Genomic DNA, 7,114 nt, shown 5'->3' with positions numbered 1-7,114 from the left:
AGAGGTTCCAGCAGGGAACCGTCAGAATTGACCTACTGATACATTTATCATGACAATCAGTATCAATATCCTCTACTTAGAATTTGTCCCCACTCACAGATACTTAAGAAACATATTTTCTTTTTTGTTCACACCTCCAAACATGTGGGATCTTAGCTCCCTGGCTAGGGAAGGAACCGCAATGCTGCATCGGAAGGTGGGGTCTTAACCACTGGGCTGCTGGGGATGATCCTAAACACATTTTCTTTAATAAGTAATTTATTACCTTGACATACATTTTCCTTTATATTGTAATGATTAATGCTCTTTCTGTGTAAGAAATGATTAAACCTTCAACTCTGAGATCTTAACTCCCCGAGCACGGATTGAACCCAATAATAACCTGCAGTGGAAGCACAGCATCTTAACCACTGGACTACTAGGGAAGTTGCTAATCTCACATTTAAAGAGAAAGGTGTACTCTCCTGGGATACAATGGTCTGTGGGCCTCTTACTAGTTTTCATGTCTTGCGTTAGCGCTTCTCCAGATTATCCTTTCAAGGACTGGGTGAAGAGGGGGAGGTTAGGAAAGAAAGCCAACAGTAGGAGAGGGTGTTTGTGAAGCTAAGTGCAGAGCAGTCGATGTGATCCAAGCGTCCCATTTGCCTAATTTCGTGCCCAGTTTTAGCACAAAAAGTCCTGCTTCTTCGAAACTTCTTCACTCCTGGAAGAAGCAAGGCAATTGGTTGCTTCAGCAGCAGCAGCAACAATTAACAGAGGCAATCTGTGTATCAACAGATTCTGACAGGAGTAACGGTATGTCATTTCTGTGGTTACGTTATAAACGACAATGTGGATTCCTATCTCCCTCTTTCTTTCTGGAATCACTTCCTAAGAGAAAAGCCAGCTTCCCTGATGTAAGCAGGTCTCTGGTTACAATTCCTGAGGCTTCCTCTCAATGGATTATCTGAGCGATTACATTCTGCTTTTCATCACTGAGGAGACACCCATCTTCACACACTCACACAAAGGGCTTTTGAAATTTCCCCGTTTTTCGACTTGCTGAAAACATCTCCGCTTTCCATAGAGGCAGCTCTCAAAATTCTTCTCTTTTGCCTTAAGTTGTTTGAAACACTAACTTAGAACAGGCAGGAAGCAGCTTTGCTCCAGAGGAAATCAAAGAGATTTAAAGGCATCAAAAGGCAGAGAAAGGAAGCACAGCTGGACAGAAGGACCAACAGACCCAAAACTGACAGGGGCGGGGGTGAGGGGTGGCAAGTCTCCGTCCCCACGGGCCCCGCCCGTAAGTACCTGCGCTTCCGGCCTCGTCCCACCCTCTCCCCTTTCCTCGCCTATCTTTGGCTGCAGCGAAGCGCACTCACCTTCCTCTGTACCGGATCTTCCTCCCGCGCGTGCGCAGTATCCTGCAGACCCGGAATTGAGTTTAAATGAGCGACCGAGTGTTCTGGTGAGTTTTGTTTGTTTAAAACCCGATTCCTAGTCCCACAGCCTGTTGTCCTTCACACGTGGCTTTCGGGGGTCTCTGTGAACGTTGAAACCACCGTTCCCATTTTCCCGTTCCCAGTGTGTGTCCTCGCATCGCCGTCAGAAGTTCTGAAGTCCTTTATCTTAGCTGCCGGGACCTTGGGGTCCACGTCCGCTTCCTGTTAATATCGTTCTAGACTCCACGTCCTTCTCTGGCAGTTCTACCTTCTAACTTGTAGAGACCGCTGCTTAAAGTCCTGCATTGCCCAACCCCTAAGTCCCTGATCCACGAAGAGGTGAAGGAGGCTCTATTCTGTAAGGAGTTTGGTCAGGGTCTCGCCTAAGGTTTGAAGGGGAGGGTCAGCCTAGAACGTGTGGTTTTCACAGGAAGGGCCGCGAGTTCTGAAGAAAAGAAGAAAACGAAAAACACCTCGTTTGATTCTGTGTTCCAGAATCCCTGCTGTGTCAGTGGCCGTAGAGGATTGTATTTTGTACCTGTTGAGATCCTCCCTCTGTGTGGGGCTGTGTTACAGGGAGCTCGATGTGTTTTTCTAAGTATTAAACAGTCTATTTTCAACATTCAGGGGTCACTTCCCAAGACTGATCTTACGTGAGAAGGAAGCCCAGAGGAAGAGGAAAGCAAGGAGTCAGAAATGACTCATTCCGAGGTAAGAGGCATAGTCCTTTTGTTTGTTTGTTCTGTCTCTTTCCTGAAATGCTGTTTCTTTGGACTTGATAAGCTTCTTAACTTCTGAACGGGTTTGTTTACACTTAATGATAATCATGACCGCAAGGGACCCATTGCCCTCCTGGCACATCAGAATGACAGAAGACAGAGTATTGCCAGCCAAAGAGTCTCAGTTCAGTGCAGTTCAGTCGCTCAGTCGTGTCCGACTCTTTTCAACCCCATGAATCACAGCACGCCAGGCCTCCCTGTCCATCACCAACTCTCGGAGTTCACTCAGACTCACATCCATCGAGTCAGTGATGCCATGCAGCCATCTCATCCTCTGTCGTCCCCTTCTCCTCCTGCCCCCAATCCCTCCCAGCATCAGAGACTTTTCCAATGAGTCAACTCTTCGCATGAGGTGGCCAAAGTACTGGAGTTCCAGCTTTACCATCATTCCTTCCAAAGAAATCCCAGGGCTGATCTTCAGAATGGACTGGTTGGAACCTCTTGCAGTTCAAGGGACTCTCAAGAGTCTTCTCCAATATCACAGTTCAAAAGATCAATTCTTCAGCGTTCAGCCTTCTTCACGGTCCAACTCTCACATTGATACAAGACTATAGGAAAAACCAAGGCTTGACTAGATGGACCTTTGTTGGCAAAGTAATGTCTCTGCTTTTGAATATGCAGTCTATGTTGGTCATAACTTTCCTTTCAAGGAGTAAGTGTCTTTTAATTTCCTGGCTGCATTCACCATCTGCAGTGATTTTGGAGCCCCAAAAATAAAGTCTGCTACTGTTTCCACTGTTTCCCCATCTATTTCCCATGAAGTGATGGGATCAGATGCCATGATCTTCGTTTTTTGAATGTTGATCTTTAAGCCAACTTTGTCACTCTCCACTTTCACGTTCATCAAGAGGCTTTTGAGTTCCTCTTCACTTTCTGCCATAAGGGTGGTGTCATCTGCATATCTGAGGTGATTAATATTTCTCCCGGCAGTCTTGATTCCAGCTTGTGCTTCTTCCAGTCCGGTGTTTCTCATGATGTACTCTGCATATAAGTTAAATAAACAGGGTGACAATATACAGCCTTGATGAACTCCTTTTCCTATTTGGAACCAGTCTGTTGTTCCCTGTCCAGTTCTAACTGTTGCTTCCTGACCTGCATACAGATTTCTCAAGAGGCAGGTCAGGTGGTCTGGTAGGCCCATCTCTTGAAGAATTTTCCACAGTCTATTGTGATCCACACAGTCAAAGGCTTTGGCGTAGTCAATAATGCAGAGATAGATGTTTTTCTGGAACTCTCTCGTTTTCCGTGATCCAGCGGATGTTGGCAATTTGATCTCTGGTTCCTCTGTGATTTCTAAAAGCAGCTTGAACATCAGGAAGTTCACGCCTCACGTATTGCTGAAGCCTAGCTTGGAGAATTTTGAGCATTACTTACTAGTATGTGAGATGAGTGCAATTGTGCAGTAGTTTGAGCATTCTTTGGCATTGCCTTTCTTTGGGATTGGAATGAAAACTGACCTTTTCCAGTCCTGTGGCCACTGCGGAGTTTTCCAAATGTGCTGGCATATTGAGTGCAGCACTTTCACAGCATCATCTTTCAGGATTTGAAATAGCTGGAATTCCATCACCTCCACTAGCTTTGTTCATAGTGATGCTTTCTAAAGCCCACTTGACTTCACATTCCAGGATGTCTGGCTCCAGATCAGTGATCACACCATTGTGATTATCTGGGTCGTGAACATCTTTTCTGTACAGTTCTTCTGTGTATTCTTGCCACCTCTTCTTAATATCTTCTGCTTCTGTTAGGTCCATACCATTTCTGTCCTTTATCGAGCCCATCTTTGCATGAAATGTTCCCTTGGTATCTCTAATTTTCTTGAAGGGATCTCTAGTCTTTGCCCTTCTGTTGGTTTCCTCTATTTCTTTGTATTGATCACTGAGGAAGGCTTTCTTATCTCTTCTTGCTATTCTTTGGAACTCTGCATTCAGATGCTTATATCTTTCCTTTTCTCCTTTGCTTTTCGCTTCTCTTCTTTTCACAGCTATTTGTAAGCCCTCCCAGACAGCCATTGTGCTTTTTTGCATTTCTTTTCCATGGGGATGGTCTTCATCCCTGTCTCCTGTACAATGTCACGAACCTCATTCCATAGTTCATCAGACACTCTTATCTATCAGATCTAGTCCCTTAAATCTATTTCTCACTTCCACTGTATAATCATAAGGGATTTGATTTAGGTCATACCTGAATGGTCTAGTGATTTCCCCTACTTTCTTCAATTTAAGTCTGAATTTGGCAATAAGGAGTTCATGGTCTGAGGCACAGTCAGCTCCTGGTCTTGTTTTTGTTGACTGTATAGAGCTGCTCCATCTTTGGCTGCAAAGAATATAATCAATCTGATTTCGATGTTGACCATCTGGTGATGTCCATGTGTAGAGTCTTCTCTTGTGTTGTTGGAAGAGGGTGTTTGTTATGACCAGTGCAGTTTCTTGGCAAAACTCTTATTAGTCTTTTCCCTGCTTCATTCCGTATTCCAAGGCCAAATTTGCCTATTACTCAGATTTTATCTGACTGAATGGTATACGGATCACATTAGGAAGACTTCCCACGGCCTATTGGCATCTGTACCTTGTATTTCAGGGACGGCTGACGTTTCAGGATGTGGCCATAGACTTCACTCAAGAGGAGTGGGAATGCCTGGACCTCGGTCAGCGGAAATTGTACAGTAGCGTGATGTTAGAGAACTACAGGAACCTGGCCTCCTTGGGTGAGGATATCTGCCTTCCAGAATCCCTTATCTACCCACTGCATTTTTGTTCCATCGTTTCTAGAATGTCTTCTGAAATTTTCTGCTTCCCACAGTATTTTCAGATCTGTGCTCTCTAGGGGATAATAGGTTATTTCTGAGTTTAGAAAGAAAGGCTTCATGATGAATCATTGTGCTGGTGATGTTTTTCTTCCTTGATGTACTCTGCATCCTTCATTCTACGTTACTGGTAATTGTGTAAGTTCTGTGGTATTAAATAGTTGCACCCTCTCTTAATCTCACATTGACTCTACTTACCTTTGCCTTAGCGCTACTTGACCAGAATCTCAGGACCTGATTGTTAGGTGTGTGTTAGTATTGTATAGCGGCTTTGAATAAAGTATTTCAGGAAATCGTTTTCTAGAAGAAAAGGCATTCTTGTCTCACCTGAATACATATTGGATTCGATACTGATGAATCTCTAACAACACAAATATTCCTTTCTCTGATCACCAGGGCTTGTCTCTAAGGTGGACCTGGTCACCTTTCTGGAGCTATTGAAGGATCCCAGGAATATAAGGAGAATTGAAACAACAGCCATTTACCCAGGTAGGTATGAATGGTTGGAGATGATGACTCAGATGGTGTTGGGAGATTTGCTTCAATGGAAATGGTTTTCGAAAACGTGGGTTTGTTCTGCTACTGTGATAGAAATGTATCACCTGCCGCATTCTCTCTCTTAAATCATTCATGAATTTATCTCCAGTGATTACTTTTCTCCATCACAGTGTGACCTAAAAGTCTCTTCTTGGCTTTTGACAAACTGCATTTATTCATTGCTCTTCGATTTCTTGGGGGCCCTAGGAAAACTCTGCCCATTTCTGAGTAACTGTATGACAGTCCTTTTAAAGTTTCCTTCTACCTCTAGACAGAAATGTGTGAGTGAAATGGTAGAAAAACTGCCGAATTTCCTGGAATACGAGGGACAGGATTTTATTCTCTGATTTATAATTTCCTATCCACTAGGAGCGACACATAGGACCTTCTAAATAAATTTCAAATTCAAGTAATTTTTCACTGCAGAAAGCAAAACCTGGTGAAAATGAAACAGTGCACATCTGAGGTTGACTTGAAAGTTTCTCATTACCTTATATGATCTCATATGAAATATCTTTTGTGTATTTGCCCCAATTCTAACATGCTAAAATACTTTATTGTGTTTTATTACCTCATAGAATTTTAAAATAAATGGACATAAAATCTTAGCACATTTTCCACTACATTATTAATGGTTGATTCAAACTATGACAATTTTTAGATTATATGAAGAAATCTTTATTAAAAGTTCTAATTGGAATATAGCTGTTTTCCAATTTTGTTCTCCTATACAGCAAAGATAATTATTTATACGTATCGGTCAGTTCAGTTCCGTCGTTCCATTGAATCTGAGTCTGCGATCCATGGTATGCAGCAGGCCAGGCTTCCCTGTCAATCACTTAACTCCCAGAGCCTGCTGAAACTCATATCCATCGAGTCAGTGATGCCATGCAACCATCTCCCATCTCACCCTCTGTCGTCCCCTTCTCCTCTCATCTTCAATCTTTCCCGGCATAAGGGTCTTTTTCAGTGGGTCAGTTCTTCACATCAGGTGGCCAAAGTATTAGAACATCAGCTTCACCATGTCCTTCCAACGAATATTGAGGACTGATTTCCATTAGGATGGAGTGGTGTGATCTTCTTGCAGTACAAGGCACTCTCAAGAGTCTTCTCCAATACCACAGTTCAAAAGCATGAATTCTTCAACACTCAGCTTTCTTCATGGTCCAACTCTCACATCCATACATGACTACTGGAAACAATATAACTTTGACTAGATGGACCTTTGTCAGCAAAGTAATGTTTCTGCTTTTTAATATGCTGCCTAGGTCGGTCATAGCTTTTCTTCCAAGGAGCAAGCGTCTTTTACTTTCATGGTGGTAGTCACCATCTGCAGTGATTTTGGAACCCCCAGAAAATACAGTTTCACACTGTTTCCACTCTTTCTCCCACTGTTTGCCATGAAATGATCTGACCGGTGCCATGATCTTTGTTTTTTGAAGGTTGAGTTTGAAGCCAGCTTTTTCAGGCTCTTCTTTCAGTTTCATCAAGAGACTCCTCAGTTCCTCTTCGCTTTCTGCCCTAAGGGTGGTGTCATCTTTATATCTGAGATTATGGATATTTCTCCCTGAAAT

The 7,114-nt window shown here is 43.2% G+C and overlaps 1 protein-coding gene and 1 long non-coding RNA gene across 8 annotated transcripts in view; both read left to right on the top strand.

The window, feature by feature from the left end:
• The first annotated feature begins 1,258 nt into the window (after nucleotides 1–1,258).
• On the top strand, nucleotides 1,259–1,891 carry LOC129632155 (uncharacterized). The gene is made up of 2 exons (XR_008704348.1): nucleotides 1,259–1,447; nucleotides 1,565–1,891. It is a non-coding gene; the product is annotated as an uncharacterized LOC129632155 (long non-coding RNA).
• A 3,507-nt stretch (nucleotides 1,892–5,398) lies between these two features.
• The window catches only part of LOC129632145 (zinc finger protein 345-like), a 76,536-nt gene continuing 74,820 nt past the window's right edge, over nucleotides 5,399–7,114 (top strand). For 6 of the 7 annotated variants that reach the window (XM_055553598.1, XM_055553590.1, XM_055553594.1 and 3 more), the window contains exon 1: nucleotides 5,399–5,492. The gene's annotated coding sequence lies outside the window, so the exon portion shown is untranslated. The remainder of the gene's footprint in view (nucleotides 5,493–7,114) is intronic. The other variant, XM_055553589.1, reaches the window with a different exon arrangement.

Source organism: Bubalus kerabau, chromosome 17 (genome assembly GCF_029407905.1).
Source record: "Bubalus kerabau isolate K-KA32 ecotype Philippines breed swamp buffalo chromosome 17, PCC_UOA_SB_1v2, whole genome shotgun sequence".
In the NCBI taxonomy this organism is placed as follows: domain Eukaryota; kingdom Metazoa; phylum Chordata; class Mammalia; order Artiodactyla; family Bovidae; genus Bubalus; species Bubalus kerabau.
The sequence above is the reverse complement of the archived record's forward strand: the minus strand, read 5'-3'. Positions and strand labels throughout refer to the sequence as shown.